The sequence below is a fragment of the Palaemon carinicauda genome, chromosome 33 (assembly GCF_036898095.1).
Source record: "Palaemon carinicauda isolate YSFRI2023 chromosome 33, ASM3689809v2, whole genome shotgun sequence".
NCBI classification, from domain to species: domain Eukaryota; kingdom Metazoa; phylum Arthropoda; class Malacostraca; order Decapoda; family Palaemonidae; genus Palaemon; species Palaemon carinicauda.
In genome coordinates, this window is record NC_090757.1 from 2,686,124 (window position 1) to 2,709,764 (window position 23,641).

Consider the following 23,641-nt stretch of genomic DNA (forward strand, 5'->3'; position numbering starts at 1 on the left):
AGGTTATGAGATGTACGAGAAGAGAAGGTGGTGCAAGGTTGAATGTCATGTTGAATGGAGAGTTACTTGAGGAGGTGGATCAGTTTAAGTACTTGGGGGTCTGTTGTTGCAGCAAATGGTGGAGTGGAAGCAGATGTACGTCAAAGAGTGAATGAAGGGTGCAAAGTGTTGGGGGCAGTTAAGGGAGTAGTAAAAAATAGAGGGTTGGGCATGAATGTAGAGAGAGTTCTGTATGAGAAAGTGATTGTACCAACTGTGTTGTATAGATCGGAGTTGTGGGAAATGAAAGTGACGGAGAGACAGAAATTGAATGTGTTTGAGATGAAGTGTCTAAGGAGTATGGCTGGTGTATCTCATGTAGATAGAGTTAAGAACGAAGTGGTGAGGGTGAGAACGGGTGTAAGAAATGAGTTAGCAGCTATAGTGGATATGAATGTGTTGAGGTGGTTTGGCCATGTTGAGAGAATGGAAAATGGCTGTCTGCTAAAGAAGGTGCTGAATGCAAGAGTTGATGGGAGAAGTAAAAGAGGAAGGCCAAGGTTTGGGTGGATGGATGGAGTGAAGAAAGCTCTGGGTGATAGGAAGATAGATGTGAGAGAGGCAGGAGAGTGTGCTAGAAATAGGAATGAATGGCGAGCGATTGTGACGCAGTTTCAGTAGGCCCTGCTGCTTCCTCCGGTGCCTTAGATGACCGCGAAGGTAGCAGCAGTAGGGGATTGAGCGTTATGAAGCTTCATCTGTGGTGGAAAACGGGGGAGGGTGGGCTGTGGCAACCTAGCAGTACCAGCCGAACTCGGTTGAGTCCCTTGTCAGGCTGGGAGGAATGTAGAGATGAGAGGTCCCCTTTTCTGTTTCATTTGTTTGATGTTGGATAACCCCCAAAATTGGGGGAAGTGCCTTGGTATATGTATGTATCAAAGTACAGTATTGTATCCCATTGTAGTCTTGTCCTTCTCCACCCATTCTTTGTCCTTTAAGATGGTAGATATCGTAGAATGCACTAAGCCCATACTATTAGCAATTGTTTGAACTTTCACACCTTCTTCATGTTGCTTGATCTTAAGCTTTATGTTGATTTTGATAGATTGCCTTTGCTTCTTAACAAGATCCTTGAGAAGTGTACTCATTCTTTTTTCCGAGATCTTGAGTATCGAAAGCAAAAATAAAAAAAAATACTACACAACCTATCGCGACTGGACGATGCACATGAAAGACCATATGAGGAGTGAGATAGAAGCTGTACTGCCAGATGCCTCAGCCCAAGTTATCATACACAACTATATAAAGTTACACTCATGACTGTACAGCCACTGCACTTCATGTGCATCGGAACTTAGAGAGATTTTTATTAAACGAATATCAGACTAGTCGTAAAGCCATCATAACTCCAAGTTGTCGTCAAACAAGTAGGTTATCAAGTAGAGTGTACCTGTATAATCATACATGTAACACCACTCGGGTACTTCTATTATTTATAAAGCATTCCTGAAATTTATTTACTATATACTATGTTTTTTTCTGCCACTGGTTAACTGTTCTAACCTTTCCTGATTTGTAAGTAGTATGTTGGCCAAGGCACAAGCCACCCGTTGAGATACTGCCACAAGAGAAATATTGAGTCCTTCCACTGGCCATAGAGTACTACATTGGATCCCTTTCTGATTACAGCTCTTTTTTTTTTTTCTTTTTTTTTGCCTACACATACACTGAATATTTTGGCCCATTCTTTACACATTCTCCTCTTTCCTCATACATTTTAACAAGCTAAAATAACCAAAAAATTCTTCACTCAAGGGGGTTTACTGCTGTACTGTAAACGTTCCGGGGCTACTTTCTTCTTCGTAGGGGTAGAAGAGACTCTTTAGCTAAATGGTAAAAAGCTCTTCAGGAGGATACTCCTAAATCAAACCATTGTTCTCTAGTTTTGGATAGTGCCATAGCTTCTGTACCATGGTCGTCCACTCTCTTTGGTTAGAATTTTCTTGCTTGATGGTACACTCAGGAATACTATTCTATCTGTTTCCTTATTTCCTTTCCTCACTGGGCTATTTTCCCTATTGGAGAACTTTTCCAACTACAGTATGCTAACTCCATTTCACAGCTGTTATTATGTCCTAAGATATTGTGTTGTGATTAGTCAAGCTAAAAGCTTTAAAGGTTTAAAGGCTACTCCTGAATGGCAGAGGCAAAGAACAGTGACAATGACCTTGCCCTAGCTAGCAGGACAATACCCTAGACTGACCATATATACATATGATCAGCACCCAAGCCCCCTCTCCACCCAAGGTAGAAGAGGGAGGACCAGGCAATGGCTGCTGATGACTCAGAAGCTGGTGAACCTATAGGCTCTACCAAAACCCCCATCATTAGTTCACAAGGCTGGTGAGCTTGCAAACACTACAAGAAACCATCAACACTGAGTGGGACTTGAACCCTGGTCCGGCGATCGTCAGGCAGAGACATTTCCAATAGGCAACCACACCTGGAAGTGTCTTTCCTGTAGTAATAGTAATAACAATCTTCTTATGGAAAGCTAATTCACATGTGTCAGCAGCTGGAGTTATTTGAAAGAGCAAGCGAAAAGGTTAGACAGTGAACCAGCTCCAGATACTATTATCAAACATTGTTCAGCATAGATCAGTGTCTTGCCTCCACATGCATCGAATTAGATTTAAGAATTTGAGCCAAATACCTGGCATTAGCGTTTGGGAGACCATTCAGCATTGTGTATAACAATGGAAAACCCCACAGTTGCAGAATGAAGGAAAAGTTAAGAGGCTGTACAGCAAGCTGGAAGAAAGGAAGTATGAATGGAGGTATATCAAAGGCTAGAAGGTGAGTGCAACTAGGGGCTGAAAGGATGCTGCAAAGACATTTTAGTGATACCTACAGTGCACCACTGGAGGTGCATTTATGGAGCACATATATCAAAAACTTAATGCTAACAGTCTAGTTCAATCAAGTTAAATTGAACAAGTTGATGCTTTATTTAATGTATGCAAAAAGTTTAGTTTCATATCAAACACCAACTATAATCTGGGGTAGGACCCCAGTGAATTGGTGAAGCTTTATGATGGAGGACAGATAAAAACCTGAGTATTTTAATTTTCTCTCAGAGAAAATATGTAAAGATTGAGTCACATGCCCTCTCATCATGCAAAAGATGCCATCAAAAAACACAGTAAATCTAGAATCTATATCTCTGTTGTTATTAGGAGTTAGATATGAGGTTATGTATGCTTATAAGGGCTGCAGTTGTAAAAGGGAGCAAGTATCTCGCCACCGAAACTTGTCATTGCAGTGAGTACACTACTGCTGGTACAAGAGCTTGGTTTTCATGACACGTTTTGGTTGATGGATTCCAGTGCATGATGTAATGTCTGCAATAAGTGAGAAAACAAGTGGTTTGCTTAACTTCCATGTATTCACTGTGCTTGCATTTTGTGGTAAAGTAAAGAAATCTGGATGTTAGACAAGTAATAAATTACCAAAAGATGGGCACAATGCTGATCTTCAGTTGCTCTGGTGATTTTGAGGCAAGAGATCATATAATTCGTTTCCACAAATCTAAGCATCTCTCAAGGAACATAAAGTTGGTAATCTACCAGGCTGGGATCATTTGGGAACAAGCAACATCATCCAACATCTAACCAAGAAAACAGTGGTCCAGCCAATTGGAAACTGGAAAAGAATAAATATGTCAAATACAGTACACTGGACAACACTTTCACCAATTGCTGCATGCTGTCAAGATTTGATGAAATGTACCTGTAAGATTGTAATTGGAGATATAAATATTTCAACTCTTCCACACTGCACTCTCCAGCTATATGTGAAGCAGCAATAATGAAAGCATGACCAAGATGGACTTCGTTTAAGTCTTTACAGTACCCTATGCAGTAAGCCTTAATGGTGGGACGGCTATTTCCTTAATCAGGACTTCTGGAAAAAGGCACTTGGAAAGAGGAGCAAAGAGAAGCTCAGATCTCTGGCACGGTGTAACTCCAGCAGAAAGGAATGAGCAGAGATTTTCTCGCTTTTTTAGGACTCCGGACACAAATGATGCAGCAAGCTCATTAGACCCATCACGTACGGCCTTGTCCATGCAGGACATAATGAGCAAGGAAGTCTCTTTATCTGTCGAAGAGATCTTCCTGCTTAGGGCTCCTAGACACCAGTCTAAGAAGTTAAAAACTTCGAAGGCCCTAAAGATTCCTTTCAAAAGGTGGTCCAGGTCCGAAGATGACCAACATATCTTTGAGCGTCTCATGGCAAGGCGTCGGGGAGAGTCTACAAGACTTGAGAAGTCGCCCTGGGCAGAGGCAGGAACTCCCAAGCCGAGAACTTCTCCCGTGGCATACCAGACGCTCGATCTAGAAGAGAGTCTAGCAGGGGGAAAAGCAAAGGCTGTCTTCCCTAAACTCTTCTTGGACTGCAACCATTCTCTTATCACCCGCAAAGCTCTCTTGGACGAGCGCGCGAGGACGAGTCTAGTAAAGGCAGGAGTGGTAGACGGCATGCCTAAAACAAACTCTGAAGGCGGAGAACGAGGAGCCACAGAAACAAACTGGTCAGGAAACAGCTCTTTGAAAATGGCCAAAACTTTCCTAAAGTCCAAAGAGGGTTGAGTAGACTTAGGCTCGTCCAATTCTGATTGTGGTTCATCTATATGTGCAGCAACATCATCATCAGAAAGTTCCTCATCCGACAACTGATGAGGAAACGGCAACGGAGTGGGTAACGGCTGGTTCGCTGAGTCCGGTCGCACTGGTGCATGCGTGACTGAGCCGGACGCAACGTCATGGAACTGCTGCCCAGTCTGTGAGCTGGCAACAATCATGGTAGCGCGGGGACGCACAGCGTCTACTCCAGACTGTCTAGACTGATGTGGGTACGCAGTGGAAACCACACTGGGTTGCGGAGGTTGACGCACCGCGTCAAAACAAAGCAACTCTGACGGTTGTTGAACATCCAGAACGTCAACGGCAACCTCCGTGCGTCGCTTAACGTCAACATGCGGCTGGCAGATCAAACTGGAACGCATGGGTGGAGGAACTCTCTCAACTGGTGTGTGTGAGAAGGTTACCTCCGCGTCCACAGGACGCACAACCGATCGCGTGGAGGGTTGTAGGCTAGGTACTGCACTAGCTGGTACGGCAGCAACCTTCTCCACACGAAAGTCCTGCATCAGAGACGTAAGTTTAGACTGCATGTCTTGCAGTAGAGACCACTTAGGGTCTACGGGAGCAGGTGCGGCGACAGACGGTGTAACTGTCTGAAGTGGTACCGCTTTGCCTCTCTTAGGCGGTGAGCAGTCATCGGATGACGGCAACGAGTCCGAACTGACCCAGTGGCTACAACCGGGCCGTTGGACTTGTGCTGAAGGGACCGACTTGCGTTTTAACGGTCGCGAGACCTTGGTCCAAAGTTTCTTGCGAGAAACACCTTCAGAAGACGAGGTATAAATGGGCTCTCTCGTCTTAGTTAGGTAGGGGCGATCTTGGGTAGATACGCCCGATACCACGGAGGGAACGTCTGTTCGCTGATTAAAGCCTCTCGAACCCATGCGTCGTACGACATTGCTTCTCCCCTGGACTTGGGAGCTTGCAAGAGGTCCCGGACTAGGAGGACGACAGGCACGAACAGACGAACCCTCAAGCGCAACACTGTCCACAACACTATCACTTGGCACTTTAGCACTTCCCACTGCACTTTGGCACTTAAGCTCCTTCACATCCGCCATGAGCTGATTACGGTCACTAGCAAGGGACTCAACTCTCTCACCCAGAGCCTGGATGGCACGCATCATATCAGCCATCGATGGTTCCTGAGTGCCAGGAGGGGGGTTAGGAGCAACCACTACAGGGGAAGGAATAGGTTGTGGGGCGTGAGGAGAGGATATATCAATAGAACGAGAAGAACTTCTCCTAACTCTATCTCTCTCTAGCCTACGTGTGTACTTTTGAAATTCGATAAAATCGAATTCCGAAAGGCCAACGCACTCCTCACACCGATCTTCCAATTGACAGGTTTTATCCCGACAATTGGAACAAACAGTGTGAGGGTCGATAGAAGCCTTCGGAAGACGCCTAGAACAGTCCCTAGCATTGCATTTCCTAAATTTGGGGACTTGTGAAGGGTCAGCCATTTTGAATTGGTCAAGGGAAATTCCAAAAAACGATCAAAAAGTCATCAACAAAGAATCCGTTATCAAAAAGAGTTCAAGGATTTGTGTGAAGAAAAACCCTGCACAGCGAAAGCTCAAAACTAGAATATAGTACTTCACCAATTAGATGTGAAAAACTCCAGTTTAGCAACAGCGAGTAAAGTACGTCTTGCCGACACGGCGACAGAGAGAAAATTGAGTCTTTGTTTACATTGAGAACTGGGTATCTGGTCGACAGATGGCGCTGTTGGGCACACCCGCAACCTGTGTAGCGATCGCTGGCGAGTTTTTACCGTAGAGTTGTCTGTCGAGCAACAGAGTTGCAGCTATATAATCACCGGCTAAGTTAAATATTGAAAAATAAATATTTCAACTCTTCCACACTGCACTCTCCAGCTATATGTGAAGCAGCAATAATGAAAGCATGACCAAGATGGACTTCGTTTAAGTCTTTACAGTACCCTATGCAGTAAGCCTTAATGGTGGGACATTGTGGGATGTGTATACTTCTGTTCCAATATTGTAAATAAATACTCAACTTTTCCCTGTAATAAAAGAGAACAGTTAAATCTGTATATTTACAGCATATAAATGTAGAAAAAAAAAAAACCAGACTGCCTCTTCAATATAAAGGGTTTGTTTAGGTAAATAAAATCATAGAGAAATTGAGAATTTATAAAACATAACAATACAGTGCCATGAATGTCTTACAAACATCCACAATCACAGAGAAAAAATATCACCTCTATTCATAGCAGTTACTAAAATATACCTGCACTCTTATATCTTAACAATTTAACTTATTGCTAATAATATTAAATAGTGGAATGTACTTAAAATCAATTGGACAGATCTTTTAAATATTATTTTGCAGATCCTTTAATGAAAATCCCATTACAAAACAGGATACCTGAAAAAGAAAAAAAAGTATATTAATAATGTGTGTTCTTCGTTAATGACAGTATTTTTTTTCAATATTAATCTTACCCGATAATCATGTAGCTGTCAACTCCGTTGCCCGACAGAATTCTACGGAAGGGATACGCCAGCGATCGCTATACAAGAGGGGGGTGTACTCACAAGCGCCACCTGTGGCCAGGTACTGCAGTACTTCTTGTTGACACCACCTCAATTTTTCCTCTGTCGTGCCTCCGGCTAGACCTACATGGATACGCTGTTGATTCTGGAGTTTTTTGCTCACAATTTGGTGATGTATTTGCTCTAGAGTTTAGCTTTCGCTATTCAGAAGTTTTATCATTAGCTTAGCTAGCTTTTGGAATTAATTTGATTAATTATGGTGACGAAGAGAGTATTAACTCTCTTTCACTTTTAAATGGCCGACCCTTCCCTTAGACGGAAGTGTTGGTGTCTAAGAGAGTATAGACTCTCTTTCTTAATTTTGCTTAACAAAAGTTATAGATTTATTTTATATCTCTCCGCCTTTTATAGGCCTCTTCGATTAACTTCCTTTTATTATAAACTTATTAAAATTAATTTTTATATTTGTTTATATTCGACCTTTCCTAATAGTAGGCGGTCTTTTCTTGGTACCGAAGTTAATTAACATTGAGCCCGTCATTTCGGTTTTACCTGTTAACATATTATGCTATTTTAATGTTTTTGAAAGAATTTCTTTGATAGTCTCGTACTGTTTTCAAAGTTGAACTAACGTTTTGTTTTGTCTCTGCAGTTGTTGACGTTCAGTACGTTCAACTTGCGCTCTATCGTTACGATAGAGAGAGAATTTTCACGGTGTCACGTTGCAGTAAGAGTAACCGTTTCTAGCGTTTTGTTCATTCTTTCTTAGCTTAATGGTTTTAATTCTAATAAAGGAACTTTTTATTTGGGAAATATTTCAGTTTTTTCCTTTAACAATAATATGTTTTAACGATATATATGATTGGGCTCTTCTCTCAGGTTCTAAGTCAAGAGAGAGAGAGAGAGAGAGATAGAGACGGAGGGAGAGAGAGCTGGATAAACGTTTCGTTCAAGCGAGTAACGTTGTTATCGTTTTTGCTCTTCTCCCTAGTCTCTTTAGGGGAAGAAGGTAAACGTTTCTAGAGTTTTATTCTTGTTCTCAAGCTTTATGCGGTGAGAGATTTTAAACGTAGTTTATTTGATCTAGTGTTTAGTCTCTTTCCAGCCACTGAATTATTTATCTTTCATTAGATTTTTCTGTTACATTGTAATTCTGTTTTCGCAATTACTAACTTTTAAGGAAGGATAGAATTGCGTGTTTCAGGTACAAACCACTTAAAGTTTCGAGTTCAGTGAAATAAGTGCAAACAGAAAATCAAAAGTGATAAGTGATTAGCGCAAAGTGTGTCAGTGTTGTGCGTGAGGGTACTTCTGTGCGTGCCAGTCGTCCTCCCAGTCCGGGACCTCTTGCAAGCTCCCAAGCCCAGGGGAGAAGCAATGTCGAAGGGCAAAAGGGTTCGGCAGGCCTTGATCGGCGCACAGAAGTATCCTCGGTGGTTGCGGGCGTGTCTTACAGAGATCGTCACTCCCACCCGCAGACGATTGAGCCCTTATTTTGCTCGTCTGCAGAAGAAATTTCGGGGAGAAAACGCTGGACTCAGGTCTCAAGACCTCTTAAACGTAAAGTCCAGACCTCTAGAGTTCAACAACCCGGATGCAGTCATTGGGTTAGCTCTGACTCTCCGCAGTCATCAGGTGACTGCACACCTCCTAAGAGAGGTAAGGCGATGCCTCAACAGACCTCATCTTCTGTTAAGGCTTTGCCTCAACAGACCTTATCGTCTGTTGATCCCAAGATGACTTTGCTGCAGTCCATGCAGTCGCAGCTTGCGGTCTTAATGCGTGAGTTTCAGGCTGAGAAGGTTACACCTCCTCCTGCGAGCGCTCCGCCTCCCCGCAGTCCAGTCTGCCAGGCGTACGAAGTTGAGGTTCCTCAAGCTACCTTACCGCGTTCGGAGTTGCCAGTTACCAGCGTTGTGCAGCAACCTCAACCTTCCTTAAGGCAACCTCAACAATGGGAGCAGGAGTCTTCTGCCTTGAGGCAAGATTTTCTTGCAGTTAGACCATCTTCGAGGCAACAACCTTTTGAGGTACGACAACCTCTACCATCCTTGAGGCAGCCACCTCAGCTCTCGCAGCTGCTACCTCAACTTTCCTCAAGGCGAGAGCCTCAACTCTTGAGGCTAGCTCCTCAGGAACCTCAACTCGTGAGACAGGAACTGCGTTCTGCGCAGCCGCTACCTCAACTCTCGCAGCTCACACCTCAAGAACCTCAACTCGTGAGTCAAGAGCCTCTCTCTGCGCAGCCACCTCAACCCTTGAGGCAAGCGCAACTCTTGAGGCAGGAACCTCATGCTATGAGTCAGCCACCTCAACGCATGCATCTGCCACTTTCTCCTCAACTTGAGCCTCTTCCCATTCAACTTTGAAATAACAAATCACAATAATAACACCTCATTACTTTCATAACTTGCATTTGTAATCATATACATGTATGCCTACACAAACATTATGATAATGGAGGTTATTCGTATTACTTAAATAAAAAAAAAAATATATATGTATTCCTTGCAATATATTTTTAACAAAATCGCAAATATGGCAAAAATATCTTCAAAACAAAAATGAATCATGAGTTATGAATGTAATGTAAATATTAAGTTGATATTAAAACCCCATGCAAGCATGCATGAAGTAATGCAGTGTGCCAACAGGGCGAGTTTCCCTTTCCTGAGGTGAAGTAGATTATAGTACGTATATTTAGTGCAGCTTAATTCTACGATTATCATGCCGGCTATCAAATTCAGCAACAAAACAGTCTAAATCAATTCCCTCGGCACGTGCACTTTCATGGACAGTAATGCGATATTACTCAATCCAGCACTGGTCATGGAATTTCTGAGAAATGTTACACGCCATGCAACATGCTCTGCTTACCTTTCAGCATGCTCTACATACAGCATGCTCTGCATACAGCATGCTCTGCATACAGCATGCTCTGCATACCTTACCGCATGCTTCTCAGTCACACATCTTTGGTTGTTGCCAACTCACTAGACTGTCAAGCAGTTTCATAACGTTGCCTTCTAGTCTGCTGCTTTTGCACCAGTGAAACCCTCACTGAGAGAACTTAGCTTTTCTCGGATATGGTCCCTGTAGATGAGAAAGTGCTTTTCTCCCTCCTTCTGATATTCCCTTGAGGACTCTGTCATTTGGAGAGGAGCCTTTAGCTGCGTAGCCTCCTATGGACTTTTATTTAAGCATAACATGCTTCCAGGGAAGGTAATGGTTCCACTTCAGTCGCTAACCCCGTCTGTTACCACACCTGCTCCCATAGACCTTGAGCTGTGTTGCAAGACATGCAGTCCAAGCTTAGTCCTTGTTAGAGGATTTTTTTGTTTACGGAGTCAGTGTGTCACTGGGAAGACGTTCAACAACCAGCAGAAGTGACTTGTTGTGACGCAGTGCGGCAACCTCAGCAACCCGATAAGGAGTTGTCTGTACGACCCAGACAGTCTAGACAGCTTCGGGTTGTCACTGTACTTCCTCGCTTCCCCATGGTTGACAGTTCACAGACTGTGCAGCAGTACCATGATCTTGTGTCCGGCTCCGTCAGACGACTGGCTTTTAAGAGCTCCCACAAGTCGTCGCTGTCTGGAGATTCTCAGATGGACTATGGATCTGACCAAGGAACTGGGCCTCCTGGTCAATTTTGAGGAGTCTCAGCTCGTCCCATCCCAGACCATTGTCTACCTGGGTATGGATCTTCAGAGTCGAGCTTTTCGGGCTTTTCCGTCGGCCCCAAGGATCTTCCAAGCCCTAGAATGCATCCAGAGCATGCTGAGAAGGAACCGATGCTCAGTCAGGTAGTGGATGAGTCTAACAGGGACACTTTCATCGCTGGCCCTGTTCATCATGTTAGGGAGACTCCACCTCCCCCCCCTTCAGTATCATCTAGCTGCTCACTGGATAAAGGACATGACGCTAGAGACGGTCTCAGTTCCTGTTTCCGAAGAGAGGAGGTCTTCTCTCGCGTGGTGTAAGAACAGCTTTCTTCTCAAGGAAGTCTACCTTTGGCTGTTCAGAAACCCGACCGCCGTCTCCTCTCGGACGCATCAGACACGGGCTGGGGTGCGACTTTGGACGGACAGGAATGCTCGGGAACATGGAATCAGGAGCAAAGGACACTTCACATCAATTGCAAGGAGTTGTTGGCGGTTCTTCTGGCCTTGATAAACTTCAAGTCCCTCCAGCTTAACAAGGTGGTGGAGGTGGACTCTGACAACACCACAGCCCTGGCTTACATCTTCAAGCAGGGAGGGACTCTTTCGTGGAAGTTGTTCTAGATCACAAGGGACCTCCTCATCTGGTCAAAAGATCGAAAGCTCACGCTGGTAACGAGGTTCATTCAGGGCGGTATGAATGTCATGGCAGATCGCCTCAGCCGGAAGGGTCAGGTCATCCCCACAGAGTGGACCCTTCACAAGAATGTTTGCAGCAGACTTTGGGCCCTGTGGGGTCAGCCAACCATAGATCTGTTCGCTACCTCGATAACCTAGAGACTCCTGTTGTATTGTTCTCCGATTCCAGACCCAGCAGCAGTTCACGTGGATGCTTTTCTGCTGGATTGGTCCCATCTCGACCTGTATGCATTCCCGCCGTTCAAGATTGTCAACAGGGTACTTCAGAAGTTCTCCTCTCGCAAAGGGACACGGCTGACGTTGGTTGGCTCCGCTCTGGCCCGCGAGAGAATGGTTCATAGAGGTACTGCAATGGCTGGTCGACATTCCCAGGACTCTTCCTCTAGGAGTGAACCTTCTATGTCAACCTCACGTAAAGAAGGTACACCCAAACCTCCACGCTCTTCGTCTGACTGCCTTCAGACTTTCGAAAGACTCTCAAGAGCTAGGGGCTTTTCGAAGGAGGCAGCCAGAGCGATTGCCAGAGCAAGGAGAACATCCACTCTCAGAATCTATCAGTCTCAAGGGGAAGTCTTCCGTAGCTGGTACAAGACCAATGCAGTTTCCTCAACCAGTACCACTGTAACCCAGATTGCTGACTTCCTGTTACATCTAAGGAAAGTAAGATCCCTTTCAGCTCCTACGATCAAGGGTTACAGAAGTATGTTGGCAGCGGTTTTCCGCCACAGAGGCTTGGATCTTTCCACCAACAAAGATCTACAGGACCTCCCTAGGTCTTTTGAGACCTCAAAGGAACGTCGGTTGTCCACTCCAGGCTGGAATCTAGACGTGGTCCTAAGGTTCCTTATGTCATCAAGATTTGAACCTCTCCAATCAGCCTCTTTTTAGGACCTCACATTAAAAACTCTTTTCCTCGTGTGCTTGACAACAGCTAAAAGAGTAAGTGAGATCCACGCCTTCAGCAGGATCATTGTTTTCACATCTGAAACGGCTACATGTTCCTTGCAGCTCGGTTTTTGCTAAACGAGCTTCCTTCACGTCCTTGGCCTAAGTCGTTCGAGATCCCAAGCCTGTCCAACTTGGTGGGGAATGAACTGGAGAGAGTACTTTGCCCAGTTAGAGCTCTTAGGTACTATCTAAAAAGGTCTTAACCTTTACGAGGACAATCAGAAGCCTTATGGTGTGCTATCAAGAAACCTTCTTTTCCAAGGTCTAAGAACTCAGTTTCTTACTATTCAGGCTTCTGATTAGGGAAGCACATTCTCATCTGAAGGAAGAAGACCTTGCTTTGCTGAAGGTAAGGACACATGAAGTGGGAGCTGTGGCTACTTCAGTGGCCTTCAAACAGAACCGTTCTCTGCAGAGTGTTATGGATGCAACCTATTGGAGAAGCAAGTCAGTGTTCGCATCATTCTATCTCAAAGATGTCCAGTCTCTTTACGAGTACTGCTACACCCTGGGACCATTCGTAGCAACGAATGCAGTAGTAGGCGGGGGCTCAGCCACTACATTCCCATAATCCCATAACCTTTTAACCTTTCTCTTGAATACTTTTTATGGGTTGTACGGTCGGCTAAGAAGCCTTCCACATCCTTGTTGATTTGGCGGGTGGTCAATTCTTTCTTGAGAAGCGCCGAGGTTAAAGGTTGTGATGAGGTCCTTTAGTATGGGTTGCAGCCCTTGATACTTCAGCACCTTAGAGTTGTTCAGCCTCCTAAGAGGAACGCTGCGCTCAGTAAGGAAGACGAACTTATTTAAGGCAGAGTAATGGCTCAAGTCGACTTCCTTACCAGGTACTTATAATTTCATTGTTATTTTGAATAACTGATAATATGAAATACGGGATACTTAGCTTCTTGATATACATGTACACTGGTTTTCACCCACCTCCCTGGGTGTGAATCAGCTACATGATTATCGGGTAAGATTAATATTGAAAAATGTTATTTTCATTAGTAAAATAAATTTTTGAATATACTTACCCGATAATCATGATTTAATTGACCCACCCTTCCTCCCCATAGAACCAGTGGACCGAGGAAAAATTGAGGTGGTGTCAACAAGAAGTACTGCAGTACCTGGCCACAGGTGGCGCTTGTGAGTACACCCCCCTCTTGTATAGCGATCGCTGGCGTATCCCTTCCGTAGAATTCTGTCGGGCAACGGAGTTGACAGCTACATGATTATCGGGTAAGTATATTCAAAAATTTATTTTACTAATGAAAATAACATATTACTGTTAACTTTATGTATAGTTTTTAATTTTGGGTGTTTTTATGTTGATTAAGGTAGCAAAGTTACAGGTTATACTTTAATTGGTTATGGTTAATCCTTTCGTCTCTCTACTGTCTAAAGCTTTCATTCTTATGCTTTGTCAAAAAACCTAGCAAACTATTTTGTATTTGGTCCCTTGCTGTATTCCAGATATGTAGAATTTTGAGGTTTCTGCATCTCTGTCTCAAGTTGATATGTGTTTGTAATGCCAGTATCTGTTTCAGTTGTTATATTGTGTCCTAAATGTAGTCTATATATTGGACCCCAATGTCTCTCTAAATGTAGTCTGTATATTGGACCCCAATGTCTCTCTAAATGTAGTCTGTATATTGGACCCCAATGTCTCTCTAGATGTAGTCGGTATATTGGACCCCAATGTCTCTCTAAATGTAGTCTGTATATTGGACCCCAATGTCTCTCTAGATGTAGTCGGTATATTGGACCCCAATGTCTCTCTAGATGTAGTCTGTATATTGGACCCCAATGTCTCTCTAAATGTAGTCTGTATATTGGACCCCAATGTCTCTCTAAATGTAGTCTGTATATTGGACCCCAATGTCTCTCTAAATGTAGTCTGTATATTGGACCCCAATGTCTCTCTAAATGTAGTCTGTATATTGGACCCCAATGTCTCTCTAAATGTAGTCTGTATATTGGACTCCAATGTCTTTGGTACAGCATACTGAGGTATATCCAAGCTATCACTGTGTTCCTGATTGTTGCAAATGAACTAGCTTCTCCACTTGTTTAGATTATGCTAACTCCATTTCATAGGGGTTATTATGTTTTAAGATACACTGTATTGTGTTATGATTAGTCAAACTATCAGCTATAAGTCTCATTGCTATAGCCATAGGTATACAGTAATAATCTTCCAGTGGTTTCAAGAAGAGGAAAAGAGAAGAACAAAATCTCGTTAGAAACTCTAGCAAAGTGGCCCTAACATCCTTCTGGATTTTAAACTTGTGCAATGGCATTTGTAAAACACCTTTAATCAACTTTCCTCTCTAATAGAATGGCTTCCTTATGGCAATACCTACTGAAAACTATCTTGCAATTCTTCTGTAACTTTGATTTTATTTTGATTTATAGAGTTTGGGTTATATGGTCTGGCACTATTCAGTTTCTAGATGTAACTATGGGAAAATTCTGCAATTAATCTATTTATGGTTTCTGGATGGCAGCCTCCGGTGGCCATTAGTGTAGTAGTTCTTAAGGTATAAGATACAGTATAAGGGATAATCATACAAACCCACTACTATTCCTTAATTTTGAGTATGTCAATCAAGCTAGGCTTGCAAAATGTGTAGCGAAATGAATGTTGGGTTGTAAGTATTGAAATCACAAATTTTATTTATGAAATTATGTTTTTGTCATTTCAAGCACTTCAAGATTAGAATTTATATCGTAATACACATTTCTAAGAGGGCTTAGAAGCTAAACTTTTAAGAAAAAAAGGGTTAACTATGACCTGAATCCTTCTAGCGTCCTCTTAACATTACCAATGGTAAATTGTTTTAATAATAATTTCCTTCACATTTTCATTTATTTTTTTTGAAATACCTGTATACTACATTTTTGTTACCTAATTTTGCTTTTTTAAGAAGTTTTATAGAAAAGTTATTATTCGTTCAATTTACGGGGTTGTCTTCTGGATTTTCTATGTCTTCTTGTGATGGTTTTTCAAGGGATTCATTGCTGGGCGATAATGATCCTCATTCTCTTTGTGTCCCATGGTGGGGCCAAAGTATGATTTGAATAACAGTTGTGAAGAATGTAAATCTCTCTCCAGTTTCTATCAAAAAGTTTATCTTCATTTGGTAGATATTCACATAAAAGATTCAAGTTGTAACTGTCTTTTAATTCAGCAGGAAAGCCAGAGAAGAAAAGGCTAGTTGATTTTTGGGTAAATGAGGTAGCTGATACTACACCGGCTATTACCAAATTTGCCGGAACTAATATTAATGAGCTTTTTAATCTCTTTAATGACTTTACTTTGCTTGTGCAAACTCAAAACGACAATGGATTCCAGGATAGAAGACATGGTTGGCAGCCTAGATCCAAATATTCCTCCTCCTACTGGAGTCAGTGCTTATGAGGAACCTTTTTTGGGCTCAAGCCATGTCGTCCTGATGGAAGTTCCTAAAGGGTAGCTTCCTTGGGTATATATAACTACGGCGATATTCCCAGAGAATTTACCTTAAGGTACCCAGAATTCTAACTCCTGGAGCGAATATCCCTAATAAAAGAACCAGGGATATCGCGAAATATCAGAGGACGTATTCTTGACACGCCACATAGCAATCTGCACCCCGAACAGAGTTAACACTTCGAAGGGGTCAATTGGCAAGAAAACAAAAACGAGAAAGAAAGGAGAGCCGCTCGCAAGGTATCTCTCCTCTCCCGTTTCGTAAGCGTGCATTTCGCCGCTCACGGCGCCATCTGTATTCCTTTTTGCGTAGCTCAACAACTCTGTGTTTTTTCCCTGTGTTTCTCGCAATTCTTGGATTATTTCAACTTATAATGCTTTCTCCAACTTCTTCTGCTTCTGATAAGTTGAGTATTATTTCTTTTATGTATAAATGTAAGCTCTTGGTAAATTTAAAAGTGATTTGATAGTGATATCGGTGTTACAAGAGCTGTTGCCTACCGGAGTGTCCCGGAGGCGTCCTGGACGCTGTCGCTTGCTAGGTATGAGTTATTTAGTTAGCCAGAGCGACGTTTCCGGCTGTTTTGCTTTAATAATTTTAGCTGTTTAGCGTTACATAGGATTTCTTTATATGATGCTTTTAGTATTTTTGTTTTGGCGAAGGATTTGCCGATTCTGGCCTACGCTAGACCTTGTAGCCTAGTCGTTTGGCCCTAGTACTTTCCTGCATGATATTCAGATTTCCGAGAGTTTTAAAATTTTATTGAAGCTTTAGGCAGTTTTATACATTTAAGATTATGTTGATTTCTTCCAAGATAGTATACGAGTGAGTTTCGGTGATTTAGGTAATCGATTCTCTTTGCGCCTAGGCTAGTTGTCTATGGGGCCTTAATATACTTTCCCACACTCCCCGGTTGCTCTCTTCTCTTTGGAGAAGGTGTGCAATCCCTTTCCCTCTGTTTAAGCCTTGGGCTTAACCCTAATGGTTTATCTGAATTGACTTTAGATACAACTTTATTAGGGTGTTTCTGTTCCTTCCTGTTTCCAGTAAGTCTGGCTTCAGGGAGGGGGCAGGACATCAGAGTTCTTAGTCTGAGTCTGTTTATGTCTAGCTTGTGGTTGAGATTCCCTCGCTAGACTGACAACAGACATAGGAGGCTTAGCCTCCTTAGTTCACTTTCGAAGGTTTCTGTACGAGATGATTCCTTCTTCTTGTGATCTAGCAGACTAGTCCTGTGTTGTTGTTCTCAGTGTGGAGGATAAGATCCTCTTTTCTGTGAATAACAACGCCTTCCTTGCTTTGGTTCCGAGGGAGTTGGCAAGTATTGCTGGCCTCCCTCCTCGGATCTCCCCTAGTTTTCTTGGCTGCGGGTGATTCATTATTAGAGCAAGGTTGGCAGGACCCTCTTCTCCCTTTCCCCCTCTTTCCTTTGTGATGGCCTAGCCATTGCATTCCTGTCCGTCATTCTACATCTGTACCTAGCATAGGTTAGGATGTGGGGTTGACTCAGTCCCTTGCCGGCCGGCATTGCGTGCCGGCCGGCAAGGGTCTTCTGCTTTGAGTGCTGCCCAGACCTCCCTTGGTCTCTCATCCATGTTTGTCTGTAGAGCCAGATGGCATTGGTCAGGAAGCCTGAAGTTATATTCTCCCCTTCCTTATGTGCACTCTTTCGGGTTGCCGGGTTATGAGGTAGTACAGTCTCTTATCCCGGCATGCATTCTGTTTTTCTTCTAGTGTTGTACTCTAGCCCAGCTGCCGGCCTGAGTGGCCGGCAGCCGGGCAGTCGGAGTTCTCTGGTTCTTTTGCTGCCGGCCGGCATTGGTTGTATACCTTTGCCGGCCGGCTATATATCACACCATTGTCTGCTGGCCGCTAAGATTGGTGGCCGGCAGCCGGGTGCTATCTTGTGTAGTTGCCGGCCGGCACATGCATTTGAACCAGCGTTCTTCCACCTTATAGTTCTTAAGTAGTATACCCTGGAACTAGTTAAGGTGTGTGCCGGCCGGCACATTACCTTCTATTCTGTAGCCAGTATTTTTCAGTATAGTATATACTGTAGGGAGAAAACTATAGTATAGTATTTGTTACAACACTAAGTTTTTTTAACACTTTTGTGTTGTCTCGCACAACCCTTTGGTGTAACCTTACAGATAAAGAAAGTGAGTTCTTTCTTGTCTACTATCCAGCATTTTAAAATCATTTTTTGGGTGTGAGCTACACCTGTTTCCTCTGGAAATTATTCATTGGTTGCTCTAGAATAGATTAACCATACAATTTTATTATCTGGAAGGTTGCAGCAATTGACTGTGCGGGAAATACAAGTGTGTGTCTTTCCTTTCTAGTTTAGTTGTGCTAAGCTATGTATATCCAGTGATACGTAGTTCACTTGATACTCATGGAATTTTCCTCTCTTTACAGGAGGACCATCCGAAGTGTGGAAGCGTTTTCTGCAACGTCCGCAGCAAGAACTTCTGCGGACATGATTTGTGTAGGAGGCACGCAGCATGCGCAGTCTCCAAAGGTGATCTCCGGTATTGGGACCCGCAGGTATGTACCATGTGCACAAACCTGATTACTGAGGCTTTTGATTCCCCTAAGACGGCGGAGTCAAGGGACGCAGCAAGGGAGAAGCTTCGTACCTGGGTAAGGGGCTTTCAGAAGAACACTTCTGGGCCCTATCTTCCAAGTGAGAAGATGAGGGCTTACCTTTTCCCCAGGGCGTCAGCTGATGCAGTGATTCCCCAGCCTCAAGTGGAGATACCAGTGGTTCAGATCCCTGTGGATTCTGAAGTCGCGGACGCCCTGCAGGACATCCAATTGGACGATAGGATGTCGGAGGTGTCCGAGCGTCTGGAAGATGACCTTCTGGCAGAAGACCAGGATGAAGAGCAGGCTCCAGACAATGAAGAGGAAGAGGTCGACGAGGTGTCGGCTACTCCGGTTCAGGCCCCTGAACCTATTCCCTCAACATCGTCCTCTCTCCCAGATGAGCTGGGAAAGACCCCTTCCTCCATCGTTGGAATGATCCAACAGATGCAGAGGGAGAATAATGAGAAGGCGGCTGCAATGGAGCTGGAGATGCGAAGACTTGCAGCATAACGTGGGCCCCAGAAGAAGCTCAGCGTGAAAGACCTTCCCTTGTGCTCAGATGTTAACCCTTGGAAGTATGCTGAGCACATGCCTATGACGACGGGAAAAATCGTCATTTCGGAGAAGTTGGGCTCAGTCCCCCTTGAGGAGGTGGAATTCTGGCCCAGCAAGGAGTCGTATCTGGACTGTTATGTTCGTCTAAGGAAGGAACCAGCCTCAAAGGAAGAAACTGAGCCGAAGGAGGTCATAGTTTTGGACCACGCTAAGGCTCAAGCTTTATTGTCAAGCTCGATGAAAGAGAGGGGCTTCTCAAACTCGAAGGTACCTGCTTTGAGTAAGAAGCACCCTTCCTTTGTGTCCTCTCCTTCTAGAGCCTTCCCCTTTATGCAGAAAGGGTTTACGGCTGTGCTGAAAGCAGTCGAGGCAGGTAAGCCATGCCCCTCCTTGGAGGAGTGTAAACCTCTGTCTTTGGCCCTACCCATGGACCACAAGGACTGGAAGGACGTCCATCTTACCTTCTCAGTCGGGAAGTTGGAGGCTGATATTGCCGGACGTCAGTTCGGTGAGAACCTCCCCAAGCTGTCTGACTTTCTTTTGCGAAGGGAGCTTGAGACAAAAGAAAGACTTGCTGCCTCAATGTCTCATCAAACAACTCTGGAGACAATGGCAAGTGACCCCAAGGTCCATGAGATGTTCATGGTAGTGGCTAAGACACACCTAGTCACAGTGACGAAGGACCTTTATAGCTTCTTCAAAGCTAGGAGGGCTTGTAGGGAGTTCGTGTTCGCCTCCGCTGCGGTGAGGCACGAGCCAAGGAAGCTAATCTCCTCCAACATTTGGGGCAAAGACCTCTTCCCTAGTGAAGCGGTCAAGGAGGTTGTAGATAAGGCCGCCATGGAGAATAGAAACCTTCTCCAGAAGTGGGGCCTATCCCTCAAGAGAAAGTCTTCCCCGGATGAGGGTCCCCAACCAAAGAGGAAGACTAAGAAGACTAGGCTACCCTCTCGGCCAGCCAAGCCATTCAGACAGCAGCAGCAACAGCAATTTCCTATGCCTACAGTGCCCCAGATGGTGGCACAAACCCCGACCACGTACCAGTGGGTACCCCAAGCCGTGTCGACGCAGTCTCCGGCATTTAACCCAGCGTTCGAAGGGCAGTCAACTACCTTTCGAGCGAAGCCTAGAGGAGCAGCCAGAGGTTCCTCTAGACGCCCCTCAAGGGGGAGGGGATTCAGGGGTGGTCGCGGTCAAGGAGGCAAGGCCTCAGGGCAACAGCAGTCAAAGTGAGATGATACTGGTAGGAGGGAGACTTCAGAATTTTCGGGATCGGTGGACCTTCGATCCCTGGGCCCACAGCCTACTCAAGAATGGACTGGGTTGGAGCTGGTACAGCACTCCGCCCCCGTGCCCTCAATTTTTCCAACACTCCACCCCCGTTCTGGAGGAGTACATTCAAAAACTGTTGGAGAAAAGGGTAATCCGAAGGGTAAAGTCCATCAAATTCCAAGGGAGGCTGTTTTGTGTTCCCAAGAAGGACTCAGAAAAAATCAGAGTCATTCTGGACTTGTCGCCACTCAACAAGTTCATTGTGAACTGCAAGTTCAAGATGCTAACACTGCAACACATAAGGACCTTACTGCCCAAGAGGGCATTTACCGTCTCCATAGATTTGTCAGACGCCTATTGGCACATTCCAATCAATCGTCAACTCTCCCCCTACCTAGGGTTCAAGCTACATCGAAGACTCTACGCCTTCAGAGCCATGCCATTCGGGCTAAACATAGCCCCAAAGATCTTCACAAAGCTTGCGAGCGTAGCTCTCAAACAATTAGGCCTAAAGGGAATCCAGGTGGTAGCTTACCTGGACGACTGGCTAGTGTGGGCAGCATCCAAGACAGAATGTTTGCAAGCTTCCCTACAGGTGATCCAGTTCCTAGAGTATCTAGGCTTCAAGATCAACAGAAAAAAGTCTCGACTTTCTTCATCTCAAAAGTTCCAGTGGTTGGGAATCCACTGGGACCTAGTGTCACACCAACTCTCCATCCCGGCGAAGAAGAGGAAGGAGATAGCTGGTTCTGTCAAGAGACTTCTGGATTCCGAAAGGATATCAAGACGCGAACAGGAGAGAGTGCTGGGTTCTCTCCAGTTTGCCTCAGTAACAGACCCGGTGCTAAGAGCACAGCTAAAGGATGCAACCGGAGTTTGGAGAAGTTATGCATCAAACGCGCGAAGAGATCTGATAAGACCAGTTCCGCTTCGTCTACGTACGCTTCTCAGGCCTTGGTCCCAAGTCAGGCAACTAAAGAAGTCGGTACTTCTTCAGCCACCTCCCCCCCTCGTTGACTATTCATACAGACGCCTCGAATAAGGGGTGGGGAGGTCATTCTCATTGGAAGAAGGCCCAAGGGACTTGGTCCAATCTATTCAAGACATTTCACATAAACTTTCTGGAAGCTATGGCAGTACTCCTTACCTTGAAGAAAGTCTCCCCTCGTCGCTCGATCCACATAAGGTTGGTGCTGGACAGCGAGGTGATTGTGAGATGCTTGAATCGACAAGGATCGAGGTCACCACCACTCAACCAGGTGATGTTGGCCATCTTTCGACTGGCGGAAAAGAAGTGGTACCTGTCGGCAGTTCACCTTCAAGGAGTCCGCAATGTGACAGCGGACGCTCTATCCAGGTTCACACCGATAGAGTCGGAATGGTCCCTAGACGCAGGATCATTCTCCTTCATCTTGAGTCAAGTCCCAGAACTGCAGATAGACCTCTTTGTGACGAAAGACAACAAGAAGTTACCCCTTTACGTGTCCCCGTACGAGGATCCCCTGGCGGAAGCAGTGGACGCGATTTCCCTCGACTGGAACAGATGGTCCAGGATTTACCTGTTCCCTCCTCACAACCTTCTGTTGAGGGTCCTCAACAAACTGAGATCTTTCAAGGGAGTAGCGGCAATAGTGGCTCACAAGTGGCCGAACAGCGTGTGGTTCCCTCTGGCATTGGAACTACGGCTGAAGTGTCTACTGTTACCAGATCCAGTTCTGACCCAGCGAGTTCAGAAGTCGACTGTCTGCGCTTCATCACAGAAAACCCGGAACCTGCAGCTCATGATTTTCTCTCCCTAGCGGTGAGAAAACGTTTATACTGTCCCTTCCTAGAGGAATATAAGTGCAAATCTACTAGAAGGCAATATGAGTCATCTTGGAGGAAATGGGTGGCCTTTGTCAAGGCGAAGAATCCGCAAAAGATCTCGACGGACTTCTGCTTATCTTTCTTCATCCACCTCCATGGTCAAGGGTTAGCAGCCAACACAATATCAACGTGTAAATCTGCTTTGACAAGACCCATTTTATATGCCTTCCAGGTCGACCTCGCTAACGATATTTTTAATAAAATTCCGAAAGCCTGTGCTAGGCTCAGGCCATCAGCACCTCCAAAGCCCATTTCATGGTCTTTAGATAAAGTTCTTCATTTCACTTCGCTGTTGAACAATGAGGAGTGTGCTTTAAAGGATTTGACCCAAAAAGTTATTTTCCTATTTGCACTCGCGTCGGGGGCCAGGGTTAGTGAAATTGTAGCCCTCTCGAGAGAGGAGGGTCGTATTCAGTTCTTGGATGGGGGAGAACTGAACCTGTTTCCGGATCCTACGTTTCTTGCCAAGAACGAGTTACCCACCAACAGGTGGGGTCCCTGGAGAATCTGCCCTCTGAAAGAAGATGCATCTCTATGTCCAGTGGAATGCCTAAAGGTCTATCTTCGTAGAACTTCAGACTTCAGGGGTGGTCAACTATTCAGGGGAGAAACATCAGGCTCAAATTTATCACTGAAACAACTTAGGGCGAAAATCACCTATTTTATTCGCAGAGCGGATCCAGACAGTACACCCGCAGGTCACGATCCGAGGAAAGTTGCCTCATCCTTAAATTTCTTTAATTGTATGGATTTTGAACGTCTTCGTTCATACACTGGCTGGAAGTCTTCTAGAGTGTTCTTTCGTCACTATGCGAAGCAAGTGGAGCAACTAAAGAGGTCTGTGGTAGCAGTGGGTTGTGTCGTTAACCCTGCTGTTTAACTCTGCGAGGAACAGTGGATTTAATTGGGACGATTAATTCCGGGGTGAGTGTGTTGTTACGAACTGTTCTACAAACTAAGTGTGAGGGCACTGGGTTGCCCACATTGACTGTTCCACTTTCAAAGGTGAACCTAGCATAAGTGCAGACATGTGTGCCGAGCGTTTCCAACGCTAATGTAACTGATTAGTAATACAGACTTTTATAATTTTGATACCTCGGTATGTTAAAAGTGGCGCTAATGTTTTTCTTTCAGATGAACAAGTTTCTGTTTACTATCATGCTTATGCTTATTTGTTGGTTATCCTTCTCTTATATTTATATAATGGTTGTTTAACCTGTTTTATTTATTTTTTGTCAATAAACTGGTTCTTGTGAACCTTGCGTCTCCTTCACCTGTGTCAATTTATTTGATATAATTTTGCATCACGTTCTATGTATATTTATCTGGGATAATTCTAATAGATTATTCCTTTATGCAAGCATTCTTTG

The 23,641-nt window shown here is 44.5% G+C and overlaps 1 protein-coding gene across 1 annotated transcript in view; it reads right to left on the reverse strand.

The window, feature by feature from the left end:
• Positions 1-6,827: 6,827 nt before the first annotated feature.
• LOC137625817 (neuferricin) overlaps positions 6,828-23,641 on the reverse strand; it is a 41,057-nt gene continuing 24,243 nt past the window's right edge. Inside the window, exon 5 of the mRNA XM_068356689.1 lies at positions 6,828-7,076. The gene's annotated coding sequence lies outside the window, so the exon portion shown is untranslated. The remainder of the gene's footprint in view (positions 7,077-23,641) is intronic.